This window comes from Schistocerca gregaria, chromosome 1 (assembly GCF_023897955.1).
Source record: "Schistocerca gregaria isolate iqSchGreg1 chromosome 1, iqSchGreg1.2, whole genome shotgun sequence".
NCBI lineage: Eukaryota > Metazoa > Arthropoda > Insecta > Orthoptera > Acrididae > Schistocerca > Schistocerca gregaria.
In genome coordinates, this window is record NC_064920.1 from 568035218 (window position 1) to 568049423 (window position 14206).

Sequence of the window (14206 nt, forward strand, 5' to 3'; positions counted from 1 at the left end):
CCCCCATTGAACATGTTTGGGACTGGATGAAGCGTCGTCTCACGTGGTCTGCACGTCCAGCACGAACGCTGGTCCAACTGAGGCACCAGGTGGAAATGGCATTACAAGCCGTTCCACAGGACTACATCCAGCATCTCTACGATCGTCTCCATGGGAGAATAGCAGCCTGCATTGCTGCAGAAGGTGGATATACACTGTACTAGTGCCGACATTGTGCATGCTCTGTTGCCTGTGTCTATGTGCCTGTGGTTCTGTCAGTGTGATCATGTGATGTATCTGACCCCAGGAATGTGTCAATAAAGCACTTTATATTTCTATCATTGATTATTTAATGGCGGCTTCTAATTTAATGAAAAGCTTTCTTTATGAACACCATTTAGGAAACGTTAAGCTGAAAAATTATGTGGAGTAAACCATTTACAGCTGTACAGGAAACTAACCAAACTTCATACTGCACAAAATTAGTAAAAGCTGCAAAATGTTTTACTGTAAAAATTGTCTGTTGAAAAAGAGGATACTCGAAATTAATTCTCTTGGAAAGATTACTGTCTAGACATGTGACTGGCAATAGTCACGGATGTGTCCATTTAAATTAGAAGTTCCCCAAGGAATTATTATTCAATTTATATATTTAGATAAACATTTTGCTGAAGGTGATTGTGCTTGTGGCAGATTAGAGTGATTATAAAATTGGCGGTAAAGCATCCTTGGTTCTTGATCCTAGCCACGCCCTGATACAAGTCTTCCCCATATTGTAAAGTTAAACGAACAGGACCAATAATGATACCATGATCGATAGTCCACTACACATTCCATCCAAGGCTCTTCTTGCCTCAGTTTATACACCAAAATTAAGCACAACAGTTGACCAAGGCTGCCGATGACCACTCAGTATCACATTCAGAACACGAATGCTACTCGCCACCAGGGAATCAAGCGCCTTGCGCGCCAAGTCCACTTTTTCCAGTCCTGCCGAACTACTTCCGTAAGGCTCTACTATAGGTTTTACATTTATGTTCCCTACTTATGGACCTGTAAGGTAGACAAACTTTTTACAAATTATGACATTCACAGACTATGAAATACAAAACCTGAGGTACACTTACTATACAAAATCTTAAAACTCAAAAATAATGAAATACTGTAATTATTACAAAATTTGCACAACCAAAGATCTTGAATATTCAGATACACTAGTGTTGAATGCCTGCAGAAAACGTACACCGAACATATCAATTATTGGTGTTAACGTAATTGACTGGAGCAAGTAGGCGACCTGCTCATTGGATAGCAGATGTAGTCAGTAATGCAGTTAATAGGCTCTGAGATCTTAGAGTATGATCACCTATTGTTTGCAGAGCCTTATTTTGCTACATCGAAAAAAAAACAGTCAATATCGAAACTGAAAGTATTACTGCTCAGGCTGCTGTGTCTGAAGGTTAACTGATAGAAATCTTCTCATGTATATGAAGATGTCGGACATGTCCGAAAGAATTGATACCGTAGGTGACCTTGCAGTTCATTAGAATGAAATTCCGATGAAATGAATGCCCTTACCTGCATACCGGCGTTGATAAGCCCACGGGGACAGCTGAAAATGCGTGCCACGACCGGAACTCGAACCCGGGATCTTCTGCTTACATGGCAGGTGCTCTATCCATCTGAGCCACCGAGGACACAGAGGATAGTGCGACTGCAGGGACTTATCTCTGTCACGCCACCCGTGACACCCACATTCGCAACTTATTGTCCCAGACTATATTCATAGTCCCTTGCCCATCATACTCATTCCTCGCAGCTTTAGCGCCTATTCCCGTGAGAATTCGGGCACTGTATGGGCATCCGCACAGAAGAAGATGGGAACTTATATATGAAGATGGTATCTGTTCTTTCGGACATGAGAGTAATGAGTATGATGTGCAGGGGCACGGTGGTTATAGTGCGGGACAATAAGTCGCGAATGTGGGTGTCACGGGAGGCGTGTCATAGATAAGTCCCTGCAGCCGCACTATCCTCTGTGTTCTCGGTGGGTCAGATGGATAGAGAGTCTGTCATGTAAACAGGAGATCCCGGGTTCGAATCCCTGTGGGGGCACACATATTTATCTGTCCCCGTTGACTTATCAACGCCTGTATGAAGCTAAGGGTACTCATTTCATTTTAATTTCATTCTAACTAGCTGCATGGTCACCGACGGTATGTGTTCTTTCAGATATGTCCTGTGTGCGGATGCACAAACAGTGACCGAACTCTTACGGGAATCTGCGGTAAAGCTTGTCAGTAATGAGACTATGAATATAGTGCGGGACGATAAGTGGTGAATGTGGGTCTCACGGGAGGCGTGCCAGAGATAAGTCCCTGCAGTCGCACTATCCTCTGTGTCCTCGGTGGCTCAGCTGGATAGAGTGTCTGTCATGTAAGCAGAAGATCCCATGTTCGAGTCTCCCTTGGGACACACATTCTCAACTGTCTCCGTTGACTTACCAACGCCTATATGCAGCTAAGGGTACTCATTTCATCGTAAGAGAAACTGCTGCTCCCATTAAATCAAAATGATGCCGAAGTACTATCGATTTTAAACCATACTAGAGGAAAAGCCTTCTTTGAAAAATCGAAAATGTGCTACTATTTTAATAACCTCTGTTATTAAAACGCTCTTAATCGATAAGGAAGCACCCGAAATGGAAGAATACGTTTTAAATAAACAGGAAAAGACTCGAAAGAGGTCCAGCATATGATTTGATTAACGTTGACGATCGACTAGAGAACAAGACAGAATTACGCAAATGGCACACACGGTAGCTTGAGGACCACAGAACATTTGAAGGAGACCAATTAGTGTTCGATTTTTGTTAATCAAAAACATTTATCTACAATTAATTCCCAACACAAAATCAGAACATTAAATAAGTAATTTGTGATAATGTTACATAAATTGAGAATAAGTAAAAATGATAGTAGTAAGTGAAGGTAATGGCTCTTTCTAAAATAGTACAAGATCAGTACAATCAATTATTCTGCAACAAAACTTTTCTTATAAATATGAACTGTACTGCCCATTTGTATAAAGTAACATCATGCGCAAATTTCTGAAGCCCATTGTAATCAGAACTCATTCAAGTCATGATTTTCTTTTGTGATAGTTAATTACCACAATACTAGTCCATGCTATAGCATATCATACTTTGTTAGTAGGTTCCAATGTCGTTCATTATACTGCATAGTAGTTCTCAACAACATTAAGCGTTATTTTGAGACTTTGTATACTGCTGCATCTATTGACCCTTTTATGTTCTGCATAAGATTTATCTGTTGTTTGATTTGAGAGGGAAATCTGCTGTATTATACTGAGAGTAACTGTATTAGAAGTGATTAGGTGAAGTTTGTTTCCACTTTGTCATGATACTTGATACGTCATTGCCTAATTATGCTGTCGACAGTATGTATATGTAATTACAGTCTACTTTCGTATTATTAGAACGTAAGTGCAAAACCCTTGCTTTGCTGTTGTTGATGCCTCAGGTACAGTCACGATCAAGCTAAACTCCACACACAAGGTTAACATTATTGGCGAGTGCAAATTTGGTAATGGCCAGTAGTGCTAAAAACTGATTGATTTTTGGAGTAAGGCTAACCAGAATAAAATATTAACAAATAACCACTGTAAAACGCATATTGTCTATGGAAAACCAACCACGACAAAATCAGTTATTTCAAAAGACTTTATGATGAAACTCTTGACAACTATATACAACATGTCAGGCAATGCTCATGACAGTTATTTGTCGAAGAAATGAAAGGGAGACAAGGAACTATCGATCTCAGTTGCATTGGGTCTATGTGGAATCAGCGACGACGAATGAAAGTTTGTGCCAGACCGGCACTCGAACCCGGGATCTTCTGCTTACTAGGCAGTTCCGCTAACCACTACGCCACCCGCACGCAGTGTTTATTGCAATTGCGCAAATTATCTCGGCACGCCCTCAGTGGGCCCACATTCCTACCTATACCACCTGACCGCATTCCCGTTTGTGTCCTCCATGATTGTTACTGTGAAAGTGCCACAGGAGATCTAACGTTATTGTGCATCTACACTGAAGACGGTGGATTCATTGCCCATCGAGGTGAATATGTTATATGAATGCGTGATGTTTGCTCTTTCCGACATGGACGAAAGAAAAGACATGACATATTGGTATAATATGTGGTAATCTTAATTAACTAGTAACTGTCTTTAATCTTCATCTCTTGTCACTGTTTTAACTTCAGCTTTAGCTTTTAGATGTGGTAAAATAATTATATTGAAAAAAGTAATGTTTACGGGTACAATACTATAAAATGCTATTCTGTTAAAAAAAACAAGCGAACACAAATAATCCATATCCAAACATGAATTCATTGAAAATTGTTACCCGCTGATTTCCACTGCTTGACTTGGTCTCTCGAACTTGTAACTTATATTGGAACATATTTCTGACATGTTAATATAGTTGAATGTTATTACGTACCGTGACGGTGAGGGCTGGTGGTGGGTGCAAAAAAAGAAGGCAGACTCCAGAAGCACTGCAGCCAGGTGAGTTAGTTCCTGGCACAGCAGCAGACCGCGCCCGCACTGGGTAGGTCCTTTGTACAGTTAATCAGGGGCCCCAATTAGATAATTGGCTAGTCGGCAGTACGTTTCAAAGTCCATTAAGGCGTACCTGGAAAGCCATTTGGCCCTCGAAACTCCAGAGGATAGTGAATCTGCGAATTAACGGTGAGAAGTAATGTTTTTACTGTAACATAAGAACACTGCTCATCCTGAAACCTTGGCTACTGCAGAACTATGACGCACATCGTTACATCGAAACACCTTGTTTAGTTTGCTTATGTTCACTGTATTGTATCATATGCCATTATTTTTAGAGGCAACGTTTTACTCTCTAGAAAGAAAAAAAAAATTCAAAACGAAGCAAGAATCCTCTCATTACCAAAGAACAGTTTGCCACATTCAACTTTAGTTACAACAGGCCAGCAAAATGGTACGAACGAGTTGTCCTTTCTTTCGAAGTGTGTCCGTACATTGTCACGTATCGTCGAGATTTGAAACTAAGCGGGGCTAATGCTGCACAGTTGTGTACATACTAGCATGGAGAAGAACTGAAAGTTTTCAGGTTTACCTAAGAAATTGTAATTCTTTCAGAGCTGGTGAAGGACTTCGAAGATCGGTGGAACGCCATGGATAGTGTCTTGACACCAGTTTACGAGATCAATAAAACAAAATAAACTGTTATGGAACCATCTGATGACATCAGTGGACACTGTGGGACTTAGAGCAGGAAATGAGACAGTGCAAACTAACAGATGAGTATTTCAATTTTGGCCGAAAAATGAATCACAAAGGCTGAAGTAGATACCATACAAAACGCATATAGGCAATGGACAAAAATGAGTTTCCTGTAAAGAAAAATACTCTAAAACCCGAAATAAATTTGTGTTAGAAAGCCCACGTTACAAGTTAATCACCCCAGTTCACCCTTGTACGAATATGAGATTGGTGGGTTAGATAACTAATAAGGAAACAGGAAATGAAATTGGCGAGGAAATAAATTAATGGTATAACTTGTGAAAAAGAAGGTATCAGTTGATACGATGCATTACAATGTATCATATACCGTCAGTCTGTTAAAAGATGGCTCCATGTGTTCATATCGGCTGTTGTTTTTTTAAGAAATATTTACTTTATTAGGTTTCTCACAACTACTAAAGTCGGCCTTACAGACTGTTAATTGCTGTGGTAAAAAAATGTCATAACCTATAGCACTAGCCAATGACCTGTACTGTCGAAGTTGCCCAGTGATGCGAAACAAAATGAAATAAATACATTGAAATGAAAAAACTTACCAGATAGCAATATGCACATATGCTGATGGTGTTAGTATCGCGCGAACAAGGTGTAAAAGGGCAATGCATTGGTTCATCCATAATTTGTACTCAGGTGATTCACTTGAATACGTTTCCAACGTGATATGGCCACACGACAGTAATTAACAGATTTTGAGCGCGAAATGGTAGTTTCAGCTAGGGGCATGTTACACTTAATTTTGTACATCGTTAGGGGATACAATACTGTATGTTTCCCCACTGTCAAGTATGTGTCCAGAATACCAAATTTCAAACATTGCCTCTCAACACAGACAACGCAGTGGCCGACAGCTGTCACTTAACGACCGAGAGCAGCGGCATTTGCGTAGTCAGTGCCAACAGATAAGGATCAGTGCATGAAATAACCGCAGGAATCACTGTCGAACGCACGACAAACCTGTTCATTAAGACAGTGGGCGAAATATGGCGTTAATGGACTATGGCTGCCGACGACCGACGCGAGTGCCATTGCTAATACCACGCCATCATCTGCAGAGCGTCTCCAGGACTCTTGGCCATATGGGTTGGACCCTAGACTGCTGGAAAGCCGTGGCCTGGTCACGTGAGTCCCGATATCAGTTGCTAAAGGTTCGACTGTGTCGCAGAACCACGAATTTACAGATCCAAGTTGCTAACAAGGCACTTTGCAAGCTGATGGTGGCTCTGTAATGGTGTGGGCTGTATTTACATGTAATGACTGGGTCCTCTGGGCCAACTGAATCGAACATTAACTGGAAATGGTTCTGTTCGTCTACTTGGTTAGCACCCATTCATGGATTTCGTGTTGCAAAATACTGCTGGAATTTTTGTGGATGACAGTGCGCCGTCACCGGGCCACAGTTGTTAACAATTGGTCTGAAGAACAATCTAGACAATTCAGGCGAATGATTTGTCCTGCCATCAAACATTTATCGGACATAATCCAGAGGCCATCTCGTGCACAAAATCCTTCTCTGGCCACTCTTCGCGCTTATTGGAGAGCTATAGTAGCAGCATGCCTCACTATTTCTGCAGGGGCTCCCTAGGAATTGTTGAGTCGACACCACGTCTCGTTGTTACACTACGCGGGACGGAAGGACGTCATACCCAATGTTAGATTGTATCCGATGACTTTTGTCACCTAAGTGTACTTGGTATCGATGTGTTTTTGTGTTACAAGTTCAGTTACCAATTGTGGAGGACACGTCCATACTATCTGAAGAGAAATGTATTACAACAGCATCTGTGAAAAATAAAATATGTATCATTCAAAAGAAATGAAGAGAAAGAGATTCTTAATATGACCGTAAGTACCAAAACATCACAAAACGAAAATGTGAAACCACTGTCAGTTTCCTTGCATATCGCTTGCCAAGGCTTTTCGAACGTTCTATTGAGTAATTCATGACCTATGTTTCATCATTACAAGATGTAACTGGAAAAAGTACAAAATCTGTAAGTTACGTTATTGATAAAAGTCATGCAATTGAGGATAGCATTCTGTAGTTTCGTACAGTTCCAATGGTTCAAATGGCTCTGAGCACTATGGGACTTGACGTCTGAGGTTATCAGTCCCCTAGAACTTAGAACTACTTAAACCTAACTAACCTAAGGACATCACACACATCCATGCCCGAGGCAGGATTCGAACCTACGACCGTGGCGGTGGCGCGGTTCCAGACTGTAGCGACTAGAACCACTCGGCCACTACTGACGGCTTCGTATAGTTGCGTCCATCTTGTACAACTGCGTGTTAATACCGTTTCCAGCATGTAGATTCAACAATTTTTTTGTGTAATACAGGATAATAAATTTTAAGAACCTTTATAATTGTGATGCAATCTTGAGATACGGAAAAATAATAAAAATGGATAGTGTAGATGAAGGAACTTCTGAATCTAATTTGAATTAATTGGTTATAAACTTACACCAGTGGAATTTTTTATTTTATTTTTGATACAATTTATTGTACTACTAACTAGTTTATGAGCCACTCCAGGGCCATCGTCCTGTGCACGTGATACAGAAACATTATATCGCGGACCAAGTGTTGCTAGACGCTGTGGTGCTGGTCAGGCGATTACATTGCACCACGTCGTGGGTTTCGCAGAAAGGTAGGTTAGAAAATTTAAAAAGGGAAATGGATAGGTTAAAGTTAGATATATTGGGAATTAGTGAAGTGCGGTGACAGGGGGAAGAAGACTTTTGGTCAAGTGACTACAGTGTTATAAACACAAAATCAAATAGGGGTAATGCAGGAGTAGGTTTAATAATGAATAGGAAAATTGGAATGTGGGTAAGCTACTACAATCAGCATAGTGAACGCATTATTGTGGCCAAGATAGATACGAAGTCCACACCTACTACAGTAGTACAAGTTTATATGCCAACTAGCTCTGCAGATGACGAAGAAATTGAAGAAATGTATGATCAAATAAAAGAAATTATTCAGATAGTGAAGGGTGACAAAAATTTAATAGTCATGGGTGACTGGAATTCGGTAGTAGGAAAAGGGAGAGAAGGAAACGTCGTAGGTGAATATGGACTGGGGCAAAGATATGAAAGAGGAAGCCGCCTGGTAGAATTTTGCACAGACCACAACTTAATCATAGATAACACTTGGTTCAAGAACCATAAAAGAAGGCTGTATACATGGAAGAAGCCTGGAGATACTGACAGGTTTCAGATAGATTATATAATGGTAAGACAGAGATTTAGGAACCAGGTTTTAAGTAGTGAGACATTTCCAGGGCAGATGTGGACTCTGACCACAATCTATTGGTTATGACCTGTAGATTAAAACTATAGAAACTGCAAAAAGGTGGGAATTTAAGGAGATGGGACCTGGGTAAACTAAAAGAACCTGAAGTTTTACAGAGATTCAGGGAGGGCATAAGAGAGCAATTGACAGTAATGGGGGAAAGAAATACGGTAGAAGAGGAATGGGTAGCTTTGAGGGATGAAGTAGTGAAGGCAGCACAGGATCAAGTAGGTAAAGAGATGGAGGCTAGTAGAAATCCCAGGGTAACAGAAGAAATATTGAATTAAATTGATGAAAGGAGAAAATATAAAAATGCATTAAATGAAGCAGGCAAAAAGGAATACAGACGTCTCAAAAATGAGATCGACAGGAAGTGCAAAATGGCTAAGCAGGGATGGCTAGAGGACAAATGTAAGGATTATATAGAGTATATAGAGGGTCTATACAAGGGCGATGTACTTGAGGACACTATTATGGAAATGGAAGAGGATATAGATGAAGATGAAATGGGACATACGATACTGCGTGAAGAGTTTGACAGACCACTGAAAGACCTGAGTCGAACCAAGGCCCCGGGAATAGACAACATTCCATTGGAACTACTGACAGCCTTGTGAGAGCCAGTCCTGACAAAACTCTACCATCTGGTGAGCAAGATGTATGAGACAGGCGAAATACCCTCAGACTTCAAGAAGAATAAAATAATTCCAATCCCAAAGAAAGCAGGTGTTGACAGATGTGAAAATTACCGAACTATCAGTTTAATAAGTCACAGTGGCAAAATACTAACGCGAATTCTTTACAGACGAATGGAAAAACTAGTAGAAGCCGACCTCGGGGAAGATCAGTTTGGATTCCGTAGGAATATTGGAATACGAGAGGCAATACTGACCGTACGACTTATCTTAGAAGCTAGATTAAGGAAAGGCAAACCTACGTTTCTAGCATTTGTAGACTTAGAGAAACCTTTTGACAATTTTGATTGGAATACTCTCTTTCAAATTCTGAAGGTAGCAGGGGTAAAATACAGGGACTATAATGGAATGTAGTCGAATTAAGTCGGGTGATGCTGAGGGAATTAGATTAGGAAATGAGACAATTAAAGTAGTAAAGGAGTTTTGCTATTTGGGGAGCAAAATAACTGATGATGGTCGAAATAGAGAGGATATAAAATGTAGACAGGCAATGGCAAGGAAAGCGTTTCTGAAGAAGAGAAATTTGTTAACATCGGGTATAGATTTAAGTGTCAGGCAGTCATTTCTGAAAGTATTTGTATGGAGTGTAGCCATGTATGGAAGTGAAACATGGACGATAACTAGTTTCGACAAGAAGAGAATAGAAGCTTTCGAGATGTGGTGCTACAGAAGAATGCTGAAAATTAGATGGGTAGATCACGTAACTAATGAAGTATTGAATAGGATTGGAGAGAAGAGAAGTTTGTGGCATAACTTGACAAAAGAAGGGATCGGTTGGTATGACATGTTCTGAGGCATCAAGGGATCACCAATCTAGTATTAGAGGGCAGCTTGGAGGGTAAAAATCGTAGTGGGAGACCAAGAGATGAATACGCTAAGCAGATTCAGAAGTATGTAGGTTGCAGTAGGTACTGGGAGATGAAGAAGCTTGCGCAAGAAGGAGTACCATCGAGTGCTGCATCAAACCAGTATCAGGACTGAAGACTACAACAACAACAGTGTACATTGTTAAGTGTACACACGAGTATACACAGTGTTCAGCATCGCTTGGTTTCGCAGTGTTTCACGGAATGTAAACACCGCATGTATATACAAAGAACGTGTATGTAATAGATATAACACTTTGCTATATCGTGCGGTATGGCCTGAAATGCGTTACAAATTGTCAAATAAATATTTACAAGTACAGAAAATATATTTAGGTGAATTTTGCTAGCTACAGGTGTGTTGTTATATTGACAGTATACAAGGAATATGGCTTAAAACGGCAGAATAAAGATAAACCAACTGAGTAAACATTTTACACTGTAATTAAGCAGCGAATCAGTTAGAGCAAGTTTTAGTTTTTACCTGACATAAGGATGAGATATTTACTACGTGATTATAGAGCGGATGAGTTACAGAATAAATCAATTACAGGACGTGCAGATCAAAATTGACCCGTGGATATACAGAATTCGTCACATATTAACAGGTGGCTGGGAAACAATAAAAATAGGTTCAAGCCGGGCTACCATGTAAATTAAAATGGACTACACAATAATCAGTGGCATCCAATTTATGGTAACCAATGGCACATTTACGCAGGTAACCTACAACCATCATCTCAAAACTATACATGGTCGTAGACAGATGGATAACACGGGACCTGCAATGAATTGGCCATCACCGGAAAATCACACTTTTGCGTATTTGTGGTGGCAGAGGTATACCACTCAGCCATAGACGAAATGTCCAAACGCGACCTGATGACAAAGTAGGAGGGGGACACTGTTTCTAGTGAGCGACCTCATATGTTGTGATACAGTGAGGAAATGGACATTAGAGGTTTTGAATCAGACAGAGAACCTGCAGCAGTTGACACTGCTGTGGATGGAATTCCTAAAACTGTTTAATAGATGATAGCATCAATGTAATTGTTCATAATTTCTTTAAGAGGACAGCAGACACAATTGAGCTGCCCACTCTGCCAGTGCAGAATTGTGCGTTATTTGGTGCTATTGTTTTGAGGGCAGAGTTATCAGAAGTACTTTCTCATGTTGTGAAATTTATGAGTGAACAGCTTAACAAGGAGGGATACCCTGCCAGGACAGAAAGCAACTTCTAAGTTGCAAATGTCATTCGATAGTAGATGGTAGTGTTGTTTTTTAGTTAATCAGAACAAAGATAAAGCACCGCAGATTGTGCAATAGGGTTAAAGTGAATATGATTAAATGTAGGATGCAGTGTGTAGGTACACAGTCACCCAGCCTAAGAAAGAACTACACCTGCTTCATAAAATTGTGAAAAAAAACACAAAAAATATGGGGGAATATACTCGTATGTATCAGGCTATTGAGTTAAAACCCCTGAAACACAGCCGCTATATTTTGAAAAGAATGGTTTGGCACCTAGTCAACCTTAGTACTATAAAGAAAATTTTATGTTCCAAGGGACCAAGAGGAAGAGTCTTTGTGTGTTCCTATTTAATGTAAATGAGTGTGTGTCAGTGTGAAGATACTTCGGCAGCTGACGGTTACCAAAGTGAAAAACGTAGGACGCTTACTTGAGTCATAGTGTTAAAGGGATAGACACAATCACGTTCGAACAAATTTCAAAACGCACAGTGCCTGTATGACTGAATACTTACCTCTGACGGTCTGCAAGTAAGGTGAAAAAGTTTGATTATGCCAAGGTCACCTCCGTCCTCTGTGAATCCTCATATAGTGATAAATCCCGAGATGGTGACAAATGCAAAACACACACGAGAGCGATGAGACTCCTGCTTCGGAATAAGACTACCCCGTCAGTGACCACCAACAATGTCGCTGCAAAGACATTTTTTGCCCTGTGTTAATCTTCGTAGTTTGTCTTTAAAATTATCAAGTGACCATTAAACGTACATTGCACTACAGTGATATGTACTAATTGCCTCTGATTAACACTCAAGTAATTATTGATCGTTAATATGTATCATACCTCGTCAGATACTGTGGAACACGGTTTAGTTTAAAGTAATGAAACATAGTGGAGCTAGCAAATAGTGTTACCAACTCAAGATCATTATAAAACCTAAGTTTCGAGCGGATTCGGATCGTACAAGTGCACCTATCTGCAAACTGGAATTTTCTCATACAAGAAAAATACTGCACAAACTTTATTTCAGGGCTGCATAGCATGACAAATATTTATGTAAAAGTGATACTACCCTTAGATTATTTCATGAAATCCCTAACGAGCTGTTTGAAGATCATCGGCCTGTAAAACATGTTGTACGATTCTTAGCTGTCTTTCAGCTACCGGATTTGGTTCTAAAAACCAACTGGCAACGCGCTCATCGATCTGGCATAACATACGCAACGCCGGGATCATCTGAAAGCAAACTGGCAACGCGGTCACCTGTATAGAATGACATGGCAACGCAAGGATCACACTTCAGTCTTTCTCCGCTACGTTTGGATTCTTCAACCTTTACTTAAAAAACATCGCCACGTTTTTTTCAAAATTTTATTAAATCAATGCACTCATCAAATTATTATATAGTGTTGAATGTAGCTGCGATTAGTATAATTTAGCTCAAATCCACATGAGTTCCAAAAGAAATCCGTTGTAATTCGATTACTGGATAAATAGCACAATTCTCAAGGCTGTCAATTCAACTAAGTACCTGGGTGTTAAAATTACGAACAACTTCAGTTGGAAGGACCACATAGATAATATTGTCGGGAAGGCGAGCCAAAGGTTGCGTTTCATTGGCAGGACACTTAGAAGATGCAACAAGTCCACTAAAGAGACAGCTTACACTACACTCGTTCGTCCTCTGTTAGAATATTGCAGCGCGTTGTGGGATCCTTACTAGGTGGGATTGACGGAGGACATCGAAAGGGTGCAAAAAAGGGCAGCTCGTTTTGTATTATCACTTAACAGGGGAGAGAGTGTGGCAGATATGATACGCTAGTTGGGATGGAAGTCATTAAAGCAAAGACGTTTTTCGTCGCGGCGAGATCTATTTACGAAATTTCAGTCATCAACTTCCTCTTCCGAATTCAAAAATATTTTGTTTAGCCCAACCTACATAGGTAGGAATGATCATCAAAATAAAATAAGAGAAATCAGAGCTCGAACAGAAAGGTTTGGGTGTTCGTTTCTCTAGCGCGCTGTTCGGGAGTGGAATGGTAGAGAGATAGTATGATTGTGGTTCGATGATCCCTCTGCCAAGCACTTAAATGTGAATTGCAGAGTAGTCATTTACATGTAGATCTAGATGTAGAAATATAAACCTCCTGACAGGCTAAAATCACTGCAAAAGACTAGGCTTCAGCCCTGTTCCGGTCTCACCTCTTCCTCGGTCCTCCCACACTTGTCTTAACCCTTGGCTTGTAATCCATTGCTATTCTTTGCGGGGGCACGCGAAATAAATGTTCCCACCATTTCTGTTGCATAGTAATGCCTTTGGGGTTATAACGTGAGTCCCTAGAATTTTCCTTGTTATTATTTCTAATCTTGTTTTCGCTGTGCAGCATTTCAAAGACTTCGGAAGTTTAATTTCTAATGTTTCTAGTTGACGTAAATCTTTATTTTTCAGCGTCAAACTCTGTACCGCATATAGACGTGGGGACTGCAATTATTTCATGACATTTCAGTGGCGTGTGTCTAAATCTCTCCTTTACTTACATTTCCTTCTCCCTATTCTTCCACAAATACGCTGGTAAGTATTAATTTTTTTCTCTCTATCCATATGTTGACCATATCATATGTCACATTGTCAATATTTGAAATGAGCTACTTTTCGTATCGGTATTTAGTTATTGGGAACTATTTTTGATCATAGTAGGTGAATATCTAACAAGGCCACAGTTTTCGTTTTATTCATAGTTGTAGTCAGACTG